Source organism: Dryobates pubescens, chromosome Z (assembly GCF_014839835.1).
Source record: "Dryobates pubescens isolate bDryPub1 chromosome Z, bDryPub1.pri, whole genome shotgun sequence".
NCBI lineage: Eukaryota > Metazoa > Chordata > Aves > Piciformes > Picidae > Dryobates > Dryobates pubescens.
In genome coordinates this window covers 60547510-60566752 of record NC_071657.1, presented here as the reverse complement: position 1 = coordinate 60566752, position 19243 = coordinate 60547510, and the positions used below count along the sequence as shown (strand labels likewise).

Sequence of the window (19243 nt, the reverse complement as noted above, 5' to 3'; positions counted from 1 at the left end):
AAGTTGTATGCAGAAATGTGTTTAGTAGATTTTTCACTGTGCGTATCAGAACTACTCACTCTACAATCTTAAATATTTTAATTATGTTACAGAAAATATACTCTGTGGAGGATGCTGAACTGCTAAGTTTGCTTTAAGGAAAAGTTTTGAGTTAATTTTTGTGGGGTTTTGTAATTTGAATTTATACTGAAATTCTACTATTTGGATGTTCTTTATAGGGTTATGTATAGCTTCCTCACAAAGTAGTGTATTTTACATTTTTAAAATTCTTGTTTCTGAATATTATTTAATGTAAATATAGATTAATTCCTTGTTGCGAGGAAGCTCAGGAGCTCTCAAATCCAAGCTGCTAATCAAAGAAGTTCAGCTATTAGATCAGATCAGACTACTCTAAGCTTTATCCACTTGAGTTTTGAAAATCTTCTAGAATGAAGACTGATAAAGCCAACCTTTCTAAAAAGGTTTCTGTAACCTAAAAGGCAGTAACCGTTTTCACAATGCCTTGTGCTATAATGAGCTGTGGTGCATTAGGGCACACAGGAGGAACTGTGGTAAACTAAGTGTAACTGTTGAGAAAAGATTATTATTTCTTGAGGTGTACTCAGAGAAGCAACTCAAAGGTGTTAGGTATGCTTTTGCTGTCAGTGTAAGCAAAGAACCAACATTTGTTTAATGTTCTGAAGGTTGTAGCTGTATTGCTGTTTGGACTCTTGTGCTCCACAGGCAAGATATTTGTGGTCTGTCAAAAAAGCACACAGTGAGGAATTACTCTCCCCTCACTTCCTGACTCAATTCCTGCTGCTTCCTTTACTCCTGCACTTCAGCCTAAGCTGCTAGAATCTAGCTGAATTAGGCTATCATTTAAATTGAAAGTTCTTATTAAGAAATTATTAGTTTGAAAAGAGAATCTTACCTTGTGTTGTAATTTTTTTTTTTTTATGTCTGACTTTCCTGGTAGGGACAGTTTCTGAAAATTCCTAAGGTATCATTTAAACATGTAGTAGACCATTGCATAGTTTTAAACCAGGGCCATAGATAGCTCATGCTGTAACATTTTCATAAGATATCTCTAGTAATGGAAAGAGAGGTGGAGAGGACTAGTATCAGCTATGGGAGGAATGGTCATGGTACATAGCTCTTCAAAATGAAGAAACTATGCAACTAATAGAGCTAATTTTAGTGGCTGGGGAAATGGATGAAAGCCAAAACTAAAAATAGCCTAACACTTCAGAGAGTCATTTTACCACCTCCCTTGTGCACCTAAGCACATTCTAGTTTGGAGCATGTGAATTACACACTTCCTGCCATTTATTTAGTAAGAGCTCCAAGGGGTGATTCAGACGATATGAGCTGAGTGTTTGAAATTAGATGATATAAATACCATCCTCAGGGACAGGGAGCACTCTTGAAACATATCTGTCAAGTATATTCTTAGAAGATTAATGTAATTCTTATGCAATTTATATTACCAAAAAAAGAAAGAAAGAAAGAACCAAAACGATACTGCCCGTACCATATGATTTTCCCCCCCAGAAAAACTGGGGGAAAATTAATTAAAACAAAAAAAATCTGTTGCCTAAGAGATGTAAGGATAGACTTTGATTTTATAATATGCATCCATTGTGTTCAACCTGTCCAGACTACAGATAAAATATTGTTTGTTAATACTCTTTAACTTTGTGAATTGGATATGGTACTTAAGTTCTGTAGGGTGAGTGGTTTGTGTTGATGTTTGTTTGTTTGTTGCGGGTTTGGTTGTTGTTTTGTTGTTCTCCTTGTGTCCATTAATTTGCAATCATTGATTTTGTTAGGTATTTTCAAGAATACAGTTCTCTAAAATGTGCTATTAATTCTCAGATTCCGCTCTTAGTATGCAGGGGCTGTCATTTTAGGCATAGGGTAGAATAGGATAGGGTAGAATAGGATAGGATAGAACAGGACAGGATAGGATAGACTAGAATAGAATAATTGCTGGAGAAACTGTTCTTTTATTCTAGATTTTCCTAGTAATTTACTTGAATTAATGATTTTTTATTTTTCATTTTGAAGCCAATGTGTATGAATGTTTATGTTTTTAAGCAGTGCCTGTGAGGTTTGGTTTATGGTACGAATTGTATGTGTTCTATTTAGAATCAATGTTTTGTGAGTTGTAACCTCAGTCACACAAGCATATTTTCAAGAAGAATTAAAATGGTAGTTACAGAACATCTGATGTAGAGAGTTGATACCTTGTGCTTTCTTTACCCCTACTTCTGTCAGTGGTGTTGATACTGTTTAGTGTCATCGTAGGAAAGCTTTCCAGTAGTAAGTAGGATTAAGCTGCAAACTGAACTCTCCCCAGACACCATGAAAGAGTCATCCAGGGTATTGCCTTTGATACAGTGGAGATTTCTCTGGGTAGATTTTGCTGAAGTTGGGTCAGTATTTCCAACTATAACCAGTGTCTTTTCAAATATTTTTTTGAAAACTGCAAAGTGTTGTTATTATTAAGATTGTATTACTAAGATGACAGACACTAAAGAAATGTGTCAGGTCTCAGTGCACAGTTCTCCAGAAAATCACAATGAAAAATTTTGAAAGGAAGTCAAATTTCCTTTTACTTTAAAATAAGCTGTGGGAAGTTGTTAGATTAGAAGCCGCAGTGCATACTTACCACTTTTCAGCCACCCATTAACGAAAAACAGAAAACGAGTAACACCTGAAGTTTCCAGGGGGAAAAACCCACATATCTATTGATCCCTTGAGTCTCAAAAAATTTCCAATTTATTTAAGAAGATACTAATGGGGGGGGGAGGGAGGGGGAAGGAAGGCGGAGGGGCTATTTCGCAGAACAAATATGTTTTTCACTATGTCTGGTCACTCAAACATCACTGTCTCCTTCTTGTTGGTTAGGAAATTTGGTGTATGAAAGTATTTCACAACCGAAATAATGTGAACCATTCATGTCCATACCTTCCACCTGGGTTTAATTCATGATGAGGAGATGGGTTGCTTTCTGTAGAGTCTGGCATTTGTAGTATTTGTAATAAAACTTTGCTTTGGCAGTCTGTTCTGCAGGTAAGAGTATCTCACACACATGCCTTGCCTCTCCCAAGAGACCTCTTAAAATTATGCCCCAAAAGCCACTCAAAAGTGTAATAGATAAAGGTTAGTTAGAAAATAAAAGTTAGAAGAGAAAAGTTTCTTGTAGCTGGTATGTAGCTCTTTCATTTCAAGTGCAAGACTTTATCCTTTTATTTTTACTAACACAAAATACAGTGCTTATACAACCATCTATATGGTTTCTAAAGAAACATTTCCAGACTTGTCCATTGACTGTTTTCTGTCTCTACCTGGACTCTGTAATTATAATCTGGTTCTATGAAACTGGAGAACAGTCTAGACTTGGATTTCCCATCCACATCGAAATTATTGAAAAGGTTACACTGTTTTAGACAAAAGAAATTAAAGAGAATTTAAGATTTGTGGCCTTCGGGTCACTTAAGCAGAACAACCTGCTTCACTAATCTATTTTGATTCTTCTGTATTTTATTCATCTCACAGTTCAATTATTGCCAGTTTTGTATTATTTTCTAAAATCAATATAGGGAACATACTCCAACATAATTGACAGTTATTATAGTTATGGTCGAATGCTTCTGTCATATTCCTTACAAGTAAAGAAAATTGAAGTGATGCTGAACAGTTTTGAATTCAAAGTCCACAAACTAGTGAACAGCTTTGGAAAAAAAAATAAATCAGAAAGCAAGATAAAAACTTGGCTTTGTGTCAGTTTTGGTGTATTAAAATACACTGCAACTCATAGCAGCAACATATTCTGAAAACACAGCCTTACTCTTTTAAAGTCCACACAAACCTGCCCTCCACGCCATACTTCCTTGAATATTTGTGATGTGTGTATTTTTAATGAAGAAACATCTACAGTTGTTCATTTGCTTCAGTACTTCAGTGTCTTCTCCCAGGGTTTTCACAACAAGGGTGATGAGACACTGCAACATGTTTCTTACAGAAGTTGGTGGGCCATCATTGGAGATTTTCACGGTCAGGTTGTATAGGGCTTTGAACAGTGTCTTGTGAAAGATGTCCCTGCCTATGGCATGGAAATTGGACTAGATGATTTTTAAACACTCCTTCCATCCCAAACCACTCCATGACTCTTGACACCAGGAACTAGTTTCCTGCTTTACTTGGAAGACATGAGCTAAAATGAAGTCACCTGAAACAAACAAACAAACAAAAAACCCAACTCCAACAAACGAAGCAAGCCCAAACCTCTCAGTTTTCAGATGTAGGCTCTTCATGTTTCCAAGTCACTTCATCCTTCTAGCCTCACCAGATACACTGTCTGTTTTGCTGTCTGTTTTGCTTGCTCCTCTGCTCTTCTGAAAGATCTCTGTGTTACTGTACCTCCTGTCTTTTCTTTATTCTAAGAGAAAGGATATATATAATGGGTTTTAGACAGCAGGGATAAAATAAATGAAATAATCTGAGGAAGTATTTTTAGAAAGAGGAGAGAAATAGAAGTCTTTGAGTGAAGGTGGAGCTCTGCTGAATGCTTCTCACTGATACCAGTTTAGTTGTTCTCTCACTGATACCAACATGCTACTCTCCCTTTTGTGTTATCTCAGGTGTAGCCTTGGATTGTGAGATATGTGGACTTCTCACATGAGAAGCTGTGCATGTGTACAGATAGATAGCCACTTCTGAAATGTTACATATGCTTTGAGGTTATGGGTTTGCTGCCATGTGGAAGGCCTGATAATAAATGTGGTGACAATGTTAATGGCTATACGATTACTATTCTTGAAACAGTCTAGAATATGTTTATATTCTAAGCAGAATAAAAATAAATATACCTTCATACTCACATTGGAGATGAAATGACACATTTACTTTTTGGATTTTTAGAGGGTTTGTTGTGTTTTTTTTTCTATATTACTCCTTTTTTAACTGCCTCTCTCCATGGGAAAAAGGTACACCCTGGAGACAGAAGTCAGGTCTGTCTAGAAGCATCTTTTGCAGGTGTTTAAGCTTGAGATCCTATCATTCTTTCTATTACTACTGTCATTTATAAGGATACTGTACAATAAGTAGCAGGGGAGCTTATATCCTGAGTTACAGGATGCCAAAGCATCTTAAGTCATGCAGTGTTTCAAATTTAAGTCTTGATGAATTACTAAGCATGGGGTCATAGAAAATGCTCTCTGTGGAACCTTGAATCCATGGTATTTATCATGTATAAAGTGTTTAGATGGTGTTAATGAAGCCCGTATGAACTTGAAGTGTTCACTTGGGGATAGACTGTGAACATCAGCCAACATCAACTAGCACCCAATATTTATGCTATGGGTTGTTTTCCTGTTGAAGATAGGAGGTAGCTATGCTGCTGTGTCAAATTCTGCTTGGGTTGAGAGAAAGAAGAGATGGATCCTGAGTATAAGAAGTGGCTGCAACTCCTTTTCTATGTCTCTTATGCCACAGTTAAATCTTCAGAATTAGCAATTTTAACTAGCAGCTGTACCTTGAGCATCTGGTACAGTCTCCTCCAGCAGTCACACAGGACAAAAAGGAAGACCCAGGAAACTACAGGCCAGTCAGCCTCACATCCGCCACTGGAAAGATGATGGAACAGCTTGTTCTGGGCATTGTCTCATAACATATGGAAGAAAGATGGTTATCAGAACTAGTGAACCTGGATTCACCAAGAGGAAGTCATCTCTGACTAATTTCATAGCTTTCTAGGAGAGCATGACTGGATGGATAGGTCAGGGAAGGGCAGTGGACATTGTCTGCCTTGACCTCAGCAAGTCTTTTAACACTACCTTCTACAGCATCCTTATAGTCAAGCTTATGAAGTGTGGATTAGATGAGTGAACATTGGGGTGGATTTAAAACTGGCTGAAGAATAGAGCTCAGAGGGTTGTGATCAGTGGCACAGGTTGGGGGTCCATTACAAGTGGTGTCCCCCAGGGATCAGTACTGGGGCCAGTCCTGTTCAACATACTCAGCAAACTAGATGAAGGGATGGAGTGCACTCTCAGCAAGTTTGCTGATAATACCAGCAGGAGTGGCTGACACACCAGAAAGCTGTGCTGACATCCATCATAACCTGGACACTCTGGAAAGTTAGGCAGAGAGTAACCTTATGAACTTCTTCAACAAGGGCAATTGTAGGATACTGCACTTAGGGAGAAGTGACCCCATGTTAGGGGCTGACCTGCTGGAAAGCAGCTCTGCAGAGAAGGATCTAGGAGTCCTGGTGAACAACAGGTGGTCAGCAAGGTGCCCATGTGGCCAAGAAAGCCAGTGGCATCCTAGGATTTATTAAGAAGATTGTGACAACAAGAGGTTGAGGGAGGTTCTCCTACCCTTCTGCTCTGTCCTGGTAAGGTCTCATCTGGAATACTGTGTCCAGTTCTGGGCTCCCTGGTTTAATAAGGCCAGGGAGCTGCTTGAGAGGGTACAGCAAAGGGCTACAAAGATGATTAGAGGACTAGTACTTCTGTCTTGTGAAAAAAGGCTGAGGGACTTGGGGCTTTTTAACCTAGTGAAGAGAAGGCTGATATGGGATCTTATCAAAGCATATAAATACCTAAAGGGTGGGTGTGAGGAGGATGGGACCAGTCTGTTGTCAGTAGTGCCAAGTAACACAACAGGAGCTAATGGGCACAAACTTGAACATAGGAAGTTCCATCTAAACATGAGGAGGAACTTGATTATATTGAGGACGGTGTAGCATTGAAGCAGCCTGCCCAGAGATGTGGTGGAGTCTCCATCTCTGGAGTTGTTTGCAGCCCATGTGGATGCTGTCCTGTGCAGCCTGCTCTAGATGAACCTGCTCTGGCAGGGGGATTGGACTAGATGATCCCCAGAGTCCCCTTCCAACCCATGTCATTCTGTGATTCTGCATAGTTTTCTGTTAGCTTTATGCTTTAGAGAAGCATTAAAAAGTGTCACATGTAGTGAGTTCCTTTAATATCACTGTAGATGCTAGTGGCATTCTGTTGTACAGGCAGATTGTGTTGATCAGTGTGCTGATCATATAACAAGCGACTCTGCTGAGATGAATTTAAGTTGCTGAATAGCACTTTGGTGAGATGTGTGCAACTGGCAATTCATAAGCATTATATATTTCACAGTGACACCAAACAACCATCAAGTTTTTTCTGTAATGAATTGAGTTGGCAAAAAGCAGCAATGACTTAGAGTATGAGGACTTTTTTTTTTAATCAGCTCTTAAGCCTTTTGGCAATTGAGGGAAGTTGGAGCTGAGGGAAGGTGCTGAAATAAAGTATCTGGGATGTCTGGGAGTCTGTTTTCTCAAGTATGCAATAACAAAACATTACACGTAGTCCATTTATTGTGATAAGCTTCAATTTGGGGTTGTTGTCTTTCCACATCTTGCTCTGTGGCACTGTGAAGTAGTGATGTTCTGTCTTCCTGCCATGAAGTGCAAAGAGTTTGGTTTCCAAATTAAAGTAAGAATAGGGGGAAACCATTCTTCTGGGAGACTTAAAATGTAATTTTGTTTCAACAATACAACTCAGACAAAATACCCAAAACAAAATGAGATGACTGAATTATAGTAAGTTATCCAACTCTCTAGTTTGCCAAAGGAAGAAAAACAAGCATTTTTTCGCTTCACCATAGTGAATGTAGGTATAGAAATAAGGTACAGGTTTGTTGTGTGAAGCCAAATGCTTTTTCACATGGGCAATATATTTAAATTAAGTTGGCCTGAATTTTAAGAGGATATCTGAAATTATTTCCTACATGCTTGAAGTGGATCTAACTGATCACTATGTCTGACTGCAACTTACTCTTCATTTTAGGAAGTACTCTGCAATATAAAATTAATGTAATTACATGACAAAACCGGTTATGGAACATCTTCTTTCTACACTATCCAGACACTTCAGTATTCTTTTTCAGGTTTACTTTAGCACTTAGGGATCATTTGTGCTGGACTTTCAGCACAGTTGGAAGCTCAGGAGAGGTGATTTTTTGTTTTAACATTTTCACATCATATTGTTTATTTTACCCCTTTGCTACTCTACGTGCTGTATTAGGGCACTGCACTGGAACAGTGCAGTGGCACATAGACTTAGCCTCATGAAAGGTTGGGAGCTCAGCATCTGTTCCTCTTATCTGTGAGTTCACAACTAGCAAAACTCATGTAGTTTCATCCTCTTGGCATCCCTGTTGGGTTGTGATGAATTAAATAAGATGGGGAAGGAGATGAGTGGGGAGCCAAGCTTTGTATTCTATTTCAGAGAAGTTTCTGTTGAAGAGAAGTTTCATTGTTGTGTCAATTAAGTGTTGAATTGGGAAGAGTTGGTCTGTAAATTTTTTACTTCCAGCTGAGTTTTTGAGCCATGTCATCTAACCTACATATTACTCTGAAGAGAAGCTGTACGAAATCTAAGACTAGTCCAGACTGAGAAAGTAAGAGCTAGCAACTACTAGTAAATTAAGGAAGGTACCTTTTTTTTTTTCTCCTTTAGAACTGGGATTTTTTTACAATAGGGTACAGAGACAAATCTACATTAAGGAATATTAAGCTGTAGTTCATAAAAAAAGTACTAATATCAGAGACTTCCCATGTATTAAATTTAATTTATTTTCATCTATTTAATATTGTAAATATTTTTTGAAGTAAATTTGGCTCTAGGATAAACACAGTGCAAGAAATTTACTCTTTACTTGGTTTCAGATTTGGTTTAGCCGAGGCAAATTTATTACTCCCATTCTCTTAAAAAATTGGGATAGAAAAATCACGAGTTGCAGTATACAGTTAACAGTGTTACAATTCACTCTCAAGGGTTTTTTTTCAACCCTATACAGTCAGTAAGTGTTTTAGTGCAATCATACAGTTCATGCAGCTTCCTACTTACACTTCACAGTACTTCTCAGAGCTCCATAGATGGTTTGTATATGGGCTTTATATTTAGGCTATTGACTCTTAAGTAAGGGCTATGTATGGCTGTCACAAGAGATAAACTTCATTAAATGTGCTGTGCTCTCACATAGCTTCTGTTCCCTTAATGGAATAGAATTATTTTATTGTCAGCATGTAAACTGACAGTTCATCTCCCATGCTGTGTGATTAATGCATATCATGCTATTTACTAGGATAAGCAAACTGGCAATTGTAATGCAAAAATTAATTGCAGCAGTAGTACTTGATACTGTAGGATGACCTAATGCACTAGCTGGGTGGAGGCCAAGTTCAGAATCTTTAGGAAACTGCCTAACCAAAAGTATTTCTATAGGTCATTCTACAGAATGTCTTGCTATTGTTGGCAGTTGAATTGAGAGGCCCTGCATCTGTAATGATTATTCTGCTGTGTTCTGCATTTTCTGTGAAGGTAAGACAGGAATCAGCATTAATGCTGAGCTGTCCTGTGGTATCACTGACAGAATCTGTCTAAGATCTAAAATAGGTACTTAAAACTCTTTAACATTCAGCCACTCCAGTAACAACTACTATCTTCAGAAGAGGCACAACACACTCCATTTAAAGCTGTAATAGTACCCAGAAATGCACACAGAAGCTTGTGCTAAGGATCTCCTCTTGCATATGGTGCATGCCAGATTTACAGGATTGGGAGAGGTCCCTTTAGTCACCACGCTGCTCTAGACATGGTTGCAGTTACTCAGAGCATAGCTGTTGCTGTCTTCACTCTGTTGTTGCAAATCTGAGAGTCTCTGCTAAGCGCCATGTAATAAAGCTGTCAGTGCAACAGCCTCATGGACTACATCTATACAGCCAAATGAAGTGGGCCTTGGCACTGAGGGCTGTAGGCTGGATCCATATGTATAGGCAGCCATTCTGGATCTCTTCTGTCCCCATGTGCAGTAGCTGTGAGACACAGTTACTGCTCTGTACGAAGCCCTTTTCCCTAACCCTAACCCAGTTCCACATACCTGCAGTGACGAGGGCTGCATTGCCATACACCAGAGTGGTGTTCTTCTTGCACAAAAGCACAGATGTGTGTTGCATGCCCAGAAGTGTTTCAAATGGGCATGGGAGGGTCACAGATCACAAAAAGCATCAGAAGACTGTAAAGGTACAAAGATACTAACCTGACTCTGTGCAAACTTGGGACAGCTGGCATGGGCCAGCACATTTTGCAGAGTGTGAACTGCCTCTTCTGTGTGACCTTCAGAAGCTTTGGGCATTTGGGCTTTTTGTTTTAATTAGTGGCACAGGTGTGGTCACTGGGAAGAGTTGTTCCTTGTTTCACTCCCACTGCATTTTTGTGGAGAAGATTGGGAGGCTTCTCAAACTCACCAAGCTATAATTGAGAGCACAGTTCAGTGAAAGACTTGAAAATCAGAGTTGCCCAGGTGAGAGAAGGATAGAGCATAGAATCATAGAATCAGTAAGGTTAGAAGAAACCTCAAAGATCATCAAGTCCAACCTATCACCCAAGACCTCATGATTACTAAACCATGGCACCAAATGCCATGTCCAATCCCCTCTTGAATACCTCCAGGAATAGTGACTCCACCACCTCCCTGGGCAGCCCATTCCAATGGCAAATCACTCTTTCTATGAAGAATTTCTTCCTAACATCCAGTCTAAACCTCCCCTGGTGCAGCTTGGGACTGTGTCCTTTTGTTCTGGTGCTGGTTGTCTGGGAGAAGAGACCAACCCCCACCTGGCTACAACCTCTTTCAGGTAGCTGTAGACGGCAATAAGGTCTCCTCTGAGCCTCCTCTTCTCCAGGCTAAACAATCCCAGCTCCCTCAGCCTCTCCTCATAGGGCTTGTGCTTGAGGCCTCCCACCAGCCTTGTTGCCCTTCTCTGGACACATTCAAGAGTCTCAATGTCCTTCTTAAATTGAGGGGCCCAGCAGTTGAATATTCTCTTCTGTTACATTGCTGAGAGTGTATACTGGTTCAGAAGTTGTTGTTAGAACTTTTGAAAGAAACATAGGGTAGAACTTTTGAAAGAAACATAGGGTTTTGTCTAGCCAGGGCTTCAGCAAAAGTGCTAATTCAGGGTTTGAATTTACAGTTAAACTGCTTTAAATTCTTGTATATACAAATGAGTTCTGTAATTTAAGTGGTTAATGTCAGAGTCACTATGTCCCTGCTTTCATAAAATGAGTAAGTGCCATTGGAGCCCAACTCAATTTTACTTTCTTCATGGCCAAATAACTAGTCATTTTAGAAGATGGGATGTAAGTTGCTTTTGAAGATGTAGTTTTGTTGGACTATTTAAAGTATTTAGCACCATAGCAACAGCAAGGGATTATGACTAGTGTTTAAATATACTAAAAAAACCTTAGTATCAGTTGTGCAAGATATGAGATACATTACAGGCACACGAATGCAATGCATGCATTGATAATTGATACAATTAAGTAATTTCAATAAGGGAGTAAGGGCAAATATTTTTTGCTTTTTCAGAGTATGTGATAAATGTCAGGTCTCAGGGTTTTAGTATTTAGTGCAAAAAAAGAAAAGCTAGAAATTAATTAGCTATGTTTGCTCTTGCAAAGGGCTGAAAGTCATAAGACAAGAGTTACTGATTTTTGCTTATGCCTTATGGCCTGCATGATGAGATAACCTGGTGTCACTTAAAATTAGAAGACTAAGATTAAATAATAAATTTAAAATGAAAGTTGAGCCTCTTCAGAGAAATCAGAGATTTTCTTAGTGCCACTGTGATGATTAAGGTTAAATGCAAGTATTTTGTGTTGTTAACCCAGTACACAAAACCCATGAATAAATGTGTTCCTAACCATAAGTTTAATGAGAAACAAAGTTCAAGTGTCACCAATGTAAACACATCCAGTGTACACTAGTAGGCAATATAAGAAGCCTGGAAACTTAATTGTTTCTTGTAGAAAATAGTGACTCTTTGTGCCACTTTAACTTGGGTCAGGACAGTGATCTAAGTCCCCGATTGGTAAGGATCATAGCTGAAGAATTAATTTTGTGTGAATGTCTTATCTTCTACATCTCATTGAGGGCCTTTCATGAGCTCTTCCATTGCTTTTGACTCGTAGTGTTTCAGTAAGCAATGAACATGACCATACTTGGGCATTTTTATTCTCTGGCTTTGTTGTCTTCTTCTTTAATACTGTGCTGGAATACTGTAGAGGATCTTTCTCTACCTTAAAAAAATTTAATATCCAGTCTATTCCTCAGTCATAAGCTTCCATATTGAATAGCAGTTCTTCTTCTGTCCATGGGTTGCATGGGTGCTTTGAACCCTTCAGAATACAAAAGTGTGATCAAAAACTGAAAGGCTAAGTGAAAGTGAAAGCATGAATGAAATACCTTTAAAGAGGAAGCTGTAATAGCTCCATAAGTACCCTCTGCCCAAATTTGCAGAAAATGTTTCTACACCTGCATAGACATTTGGATATAGAATAGAATAGAATAGAATAGACCAGACCAGGTTGGAAGAGACCTTCAAGATCATCTCATCCAACCTATCAACCAATCCAACCCACCTAAACTAAACCATGGCACCAAGCACCCCATCAAGTCTCCTCCTGAACACCTCCAATAATTTCAAGAATTGGGGCTGAGCAAAGGAGTGTGTGATACAAAACAAAACAGTGTGTCCTGGAGTAGAATAAAACTTCTACATTTGTAGAGAATGACAGACTCTCAGAAATGTCATACTCTCACCTGCTGATTTCAGTTATTCACCTGCCTTTTTCACTTTGCCTTAGATGCTGTGGCTTTGCTATTAGTCACATTACTTGGAGTATGGTGTGCTTCAAGGGCCTGCTTCTTCTTTCTTGTTGTGGTCCAGTTCAAAGAGCTAATTCACAACTATGTTTCCCTGGGTTTGTGCTGATGTAGCTCCATTGAGATCATGTAGATATTCCTTATCCCAAGGGGAAGAGCAGATCTTTCATGCTCTATTAGAGTTCCTACTTCTTTCCCCAGGGGAGCTATCCTCCTTTTATAAAAAATTCTTTTGAATACTCTAATTAAGGATAAGGATCTTTTTGAATATTAATTAGTTTTTCATTGGCCTCACTCAAAATATTTAACTCCAAATAATTTCCTGGTAATTATCTTGATTATAACTTTGAATGGATTTACCCTTTTTTAATCAATTCTAGTTTATTTTGTTTTGATTCTTCAATTTTCTTTTTACAAAAGCTGTCATTCTTACCACAGCATTGCCTCTCTTGCTGGTCTTTAATTATTTCACTGTGCTGTAGATGACCATGTTCCTCATGCATGTAAGTTTGGAGTCTTTTCAGTGGTTAAATATACTGGGCCAGCTTTGTACAAAACTGAAATGGTAGAATAACTCAAAACTTTTCTTCCTTGCCTCTATACTGGAATGATGGGGTAGGTCCTACTCTGTACCAGTACTCATTCTGCTGCTTCCCACTCATTCTAAGACTCCTAATTAGGTATAATTAAATGACAAAAAAAACAGTTTCTATTTCCAATTTTGTTTTAAATGTTCAAGAAAGAAGAAAAAAATTCGGTACCATGACAAAGGGTGTATGGTGCTTAAGACTAGCAACAGGACAGACTCTAAAACCATCACGTTTAAATCCTTTCTAACTTGAAGCAGTTTTAATCATTGAACAGATAGCCCCAGAAGATGCCTTTTGAAATTTCTGAATATGGGTGAAATTCTCAAAATACTTGTTTAAAATTTCTGAGTCAGAACATGAAATGAGGTTCTTAACTCTCATTGTCAGCTTCAATGAGAAGAGGATTCTTGTGTGCTTTGAGTAATATCTTGAGGGACGCTGCTGTCATTATCAGTGCTGGCAGAGTATGTGTCTCTGTCTGCTAAGGACAGTCACATCATTCAAATATAGGTAATAGCAAGCATAGCCTGTTGCAGAATTCTCACTCTTCCAGCCTAGAACCTTAGCATTATCTGAAGCTTATTTAATTATGGACAATTTCATAAGGACCTTGTGTAGAATTCCTTCCCAAATGCACCAGGGAATTTTAGATAAAACCAAACACTTGTCTTGCACTTCCAAATGGAAAAAGCTACAGTAGTTTAATTCATTTTTGCTCTCAGATACTACTGTAACAGAACCAGATCATCCTTGAGCGTGAAGAGCTGCTCTGTAAAGCTCACCAGCAATACTGTCAGAAAGCGTCACCCTATGCCACCAGCACAGATAATGCATTGTTACCAGCTGGTTGACATACCACTCCCACTGATTGGTAATGCTAACGCCACCAGGCACTTGGGCGGCTTCCACCGCATATCATTATCAATAATCTAGGCAGCATCTACAGGGACTCTGCTCTGTTCGTATTTGTCATGTCTTACGGATTTAGTTACTATACCAGATGCCAGATTTTGTAGTGAAAATACTCCATTCTCTATTCAGATGAATTCCTTCTCATTTCTGCAATCCCAGAACAGCACTGCTCACCACTGTGACCTGCAGTGCAGATCACAGTGACACATGAAGAAAAGTATTTATGTGCTCTTGAGTAATTGTAGTCCTTTGAAACCCACAAAATGGTAGTGAAGCAGAATTCTGTACATGTTTTGTCTCTGTAAATCTCAAAGAAAGCTTAAGCTGTGTTCTATACTGTTAGTACAGAATTCAACAGTGAATAAGCAGTACTGGTTCAAAAAAGAAGAAAATATCTCTTGATTTCAACTGCTTATGTTCCTTTGTTTCATGAAGCCATCTCTCAAAATAACTTCATTCTGAATGCAACTCATTAATGTGTGCTCCCTGCCCCCTGCCTTTGCAAGCATCCTCCAACTGGCTAAATGTGGTGACTGGAGCTTTTCGGATTAATTTTCCTTAAGTGACCTACTTTGCAGAGAAAGATAATCATGCGTTTATAGCCTCTGGCACTCTTTTCAGGTCACAGATGGACAAGGCTATTCCTCAGTGACTTACTGGAGTTGTAACTAATCTCCAAGGGGAAATGCGATTGGAATGGTGTTAATTGGTCAGAGTGCCAAAAAGTACAGAAGATCATTGACTCCTACTTTAATATTCTGGGGGTGTCACAGTTAGGCCATGTGATACTAGCCAGCAGTTGTTCTAGGAGTGTTTTGTAGTAATGATGGAGTTACTGGGTATCAGAGATGTTAAATACCTGACTGAATTCTTTGTCTTGATGGTGGAGCACCATGTGGTATTCTGATAGTGAACATGTTTGATGTTGCACACATACCAGATACTGTGTCTGGTTGCATGAACCGCAGATTCAGGAGGCTTTTGAACTTTTGCTGTCTAGCAAGGGCTTACAATCCCATAAACAGTTGTCACTGTAAAGATAATTTTCTGCGCAATCAGACCTAAGGCTCTGCTATGAAAGCGTTGTTTTGTATGTCATGATCAGCTGAGCCAATAGACATTGTATTTTCCTGTCATCCATTAGCAGCCCATTCTTCCTCTTCTATTTGGCATTAATGTAGTGATGTATGCAAACCAGCTCATTTTCCTGTTTTCAGATAGTCAGAGGTTTCACAAGGGAAAAAACTGGGCTTCACTCTCAGATACAATATTGTAAAAAGTTTGGTTGAGCTTTTTCATACTGAGAATCAGATAACAACCAGAAGTGTTAATGATGTCTCTGTTTTGAAGGACCATCTTGAAATTTTGAGTGTGCAATGTTAATTCTGACAGTCATCCAAGTGCCAGGTTCTGCACATTGGCCACAGCAACCCCATGCAGAGCTACAGGCTGGGATCAGAGTGGCTGGAGAGCAGCCAGGTAGAGAGGGACCTGGGGGTGCTGGTCAATGGTAGGCTGAACATGAGCCTGCAGTGTGCCCAGGCAGCCAAGAGGGCCAATGGCATCCTGGCCTGCATCAGGAACAGTGTGGCCAGCAGGAGCAGGGAGGTCATTGTGCACTGCACTGGTTAGGCCACACCTTGAGTCCTATGTCCAGTTCTGGGCCTCTCAGTTTAGGAAGGATGTTGACTTGCTGGAATTAGTCCAGAGAAGAGCAACGAAGCTGGTGAGGGGTTTGGAACACAAGCCCTATGAGAAGAGGCTGAGGGAGCTGGGGATGCTTAGCCTGGAGAAGAGGAGACTCAGGGGTGACCTTCTTGCTCTCTACAACTACCTGAAGGGAAGTTGTAGACAGACGGATGATGGTCTCTTCTCCCAGGCAGCCAGTACCAGAACAAGAGGACACAGTCTCAGGCTGCGCCAGGGGAGGTTTAGGTTGGATGTTAGGAAGACGTTCTATACAGAGAGAGTGATTGCCCATTGGAATGGGCTGCCGGGGGAGGTAGTGGAGTCGCCATCATTGAAGGTGTTCAGGAGGAGACTTGATGGGGTGCTTGGTGCCATGGGTTAGTTGTTTAGGTGGTGTTGGATTGGTTGATGAGTTGGATGCGATGATCTTGAAGGTCTCTTCCAACCTGGTTTATTCTGTGTATTCTATTCTATGTATTCTTTCACTGCAAGACTACAAATGTAGTTTGTAGTACATACAGCTTTGTTCTTTGCACTGCATTGAAAAACTGAAAGGTATTCTGGTAGAAGTCTTATTGCAGCTTGCATCACTTCAATCACTATGTTGTTGGTATTTGATGTGCTTCCTAGAGCAGAAGGTATCAGAATGGATGAGTAATTATTTGGGTTTGGTTTAGACATTTACAACTGTTAAGACAACTTGACAGAACTGTGTGTGTATTTCTTATGATGCAGTCTAATGTAGTGAGGCAAAATCAATTCCTTTTAGGAAAACCTTTCAGACAGGAAATAAATAAAAGGTCTTAGAGAGAAAGAGTGTGTGCAGCCCTCCAGTACCAGTGCTGAGGAACTGTGGTGTAGTTGCTCCACCATTAGAATTCTGGCCGTGGGCTCTAGCAGGTGTAGGGAGCCCTTTGAATTTTCCTCTCATGTCCATCACATTCTAGATCTGTGTGTTCTCTTTCCTGAATGTTAGCCTCAGCACTTTCTCTTATCAGGGAGAATTCTCTTTGTGTCTGAACTATATATTTCTCAGCATTTCCTCTGGAAATGTTGATAAACTTGAACCAATACAGCTCTACAGAACAAGACATCAATGACAATACTCTTAGTGTGGTTCAGAACGCAAAGCAAAGTTCTAATTATGGTTTGGGGGTTTTTTTGTTGCTTGTTTACAGTTTGTCAAGACAGTATTTCTTAGTTTGTCAGGACAGTATTTGAGAAAAGCAAGTCCTCTCTGCCAGGAATGGTTTTGGGTTATAATTATCATTTTATGAAACAAAAATTTCACATCTTCGGTTCTGTGCTCCCTAGTATGATATCCATCACATGTTTGTGTTTGTGTCAGAGAATGTGGAGTTTTGGAAAAGGAAACAGGGTAAGTCAAAATAGTTGGAAAGTCATTCTGTGTATTCAGATACACAGCTAAACTAATTTCAGTAATATGTTTCCGTTCTATGGAGCCATTGCACAACCTGTAGAAGATACAGTAGAAATTATTTGTAGAAAACAGCAGAATATGCTACCAAAAAATAACATCTGCGTAACAGTAGACATGTTTCATGCCCTCTATGTAGATCTCTTAGATCTACATACATCTCTTAGAGCTAAAAAGTACAACTGAGAAATAATCCTGGTGCATTCCTGTTGAAAACAATCAATTTGAAAACAAGCAGATCTAAAGAAAGCTTTGAAATAGGATAGCCATGGCTTTCATAGAAAATACATGGCTCATATTTAAGGCTGACATTCCAGTACACAAGCAATAACTGAAAGGCTCCTGAATGTTTTCTTGATGGGACAGTAAGGGCACTGGGCAAAGGTAAAGTTGAAATGTGCCACAAATCACCACTGTGTTTTCATTCAATGCTACCTGAGAGTTTGTCTTCTGGAATCTTCATGTCTTAAAGTTTACCTTTGTTTCTTTGTGGGAATACATGTGATTGCATTGAAAAAGATCCATGCACTTCTGTGTTTGAATATTAAATTAGGATATTAAGTGATCAAAGAGTTCTTGTCCTGTACCTGTCCTAGATACAAAGCTTTTAATCTGCTGCATTACATCAGTATAAAATCTTGTGTGTATATTTCTTCTGTGGGGAAAGATGAGTAGAAAGGCACATTTTGCAAAGATGTGCAGGTGTAATACACACACAGTTGGATAATAGTCTTGCCATAGCACGACTACCAAATAGAACTGCTCACTTGCATTATATGGGCTGTAAGGAATATTTGATTGCCAGATCAGACCATCAGGCAGGAGTTGTGAATGTGATAGTGAACTTGATTTTTTAAAAGCCATTTCTTTTAACAGAATTTGTTGATCCACTGTGCTACTGTAAACAAAAAGTAAATCTGATTAGAGAAACAGGAAAATAGACATTGTAACAGAAGTTGGTTCTCATCTTCTTTTATATGTGAACCTGTTCCCTGATGAAGTAGGATTGTCATCATTTTAATTCAGTCATTTCAAATTTCCAGTGGTGGAACTTCTAATTAATTGAATAGATCATGAAGTGCTAGAGCAATCTGGAAGAACTCGTAGTTCTCTTCTGAAGAAACTTGTGCTCCTGTTAAAGGGGAATAAGCAGTGTATTTGGAAGGAAGTGCTGGAGTGTGGAAGAATCAGACATTATGTTTTAATGAAACTGCTGATGTGATCTGAATTGGTAATGCATGTTCCTTAGTGGCTGATTGATTTTTAACACGCAAAGAGCATTTACAGGAATCATCATGCTGTCAAAATGTGCTTTTATGGGGTGGGTTGTACATATGTATGAAATGGAAGAAAGAAACTCAGTGGACAAAATGGTGGCAGATGTTTCATTGTGCATGTGTACAAAATTAAAATGGAACTCTAAAACATGTATGCAAAATAGTAATAATTTATAATTAATTTAATAATTTTAAAATACAATAAATATATTATAATAATTACCCATAATTTGTTCCAAACTTGCATAAGAAAAACATTTTGTCCAGAGTTACACGTCTTTGGTTTTCAATGATTCCTTCAATAGTAAGCTAGATAAACAAAATGTTTCCCAGCTCTAGCTTCATAGAATCAACCAGGTTGGAAGAGACGTCCAAGATCATCCAGTCCAACCTATCACCCAGCCCTATCCAATCAACTACACCATGCACTAAGTGCCTCATCCAGTCTTTTCTTGAAGATCTCCAAGGATGGTGACTCTACTGCCTCCCTGGGCAGCCCATTCCAATGGCAAATCACTCTCTCTGTAAAGAACTTCTTCCCAACATCCAGCCTGAACCTCCCCTGGCACAACTTGAGACTGTGTCCCCTCGTTCTGTTGCTGGTTGCCTGGGAGAATAGACTG

General features: G+C 39.2%; 1 protein-coding gene across 2 annotated transcripts in view; it reads left to right on the top strand.

Moving 5' to 3' along the window:
- Positions 1–19243, top strand: part of HOMER1 (homer scaffold protein 1) — a 97467-nt gene that overhangs the window by 52463 nt on the left and 25761 nt on the right. The window lies entirely within an intron of this gene.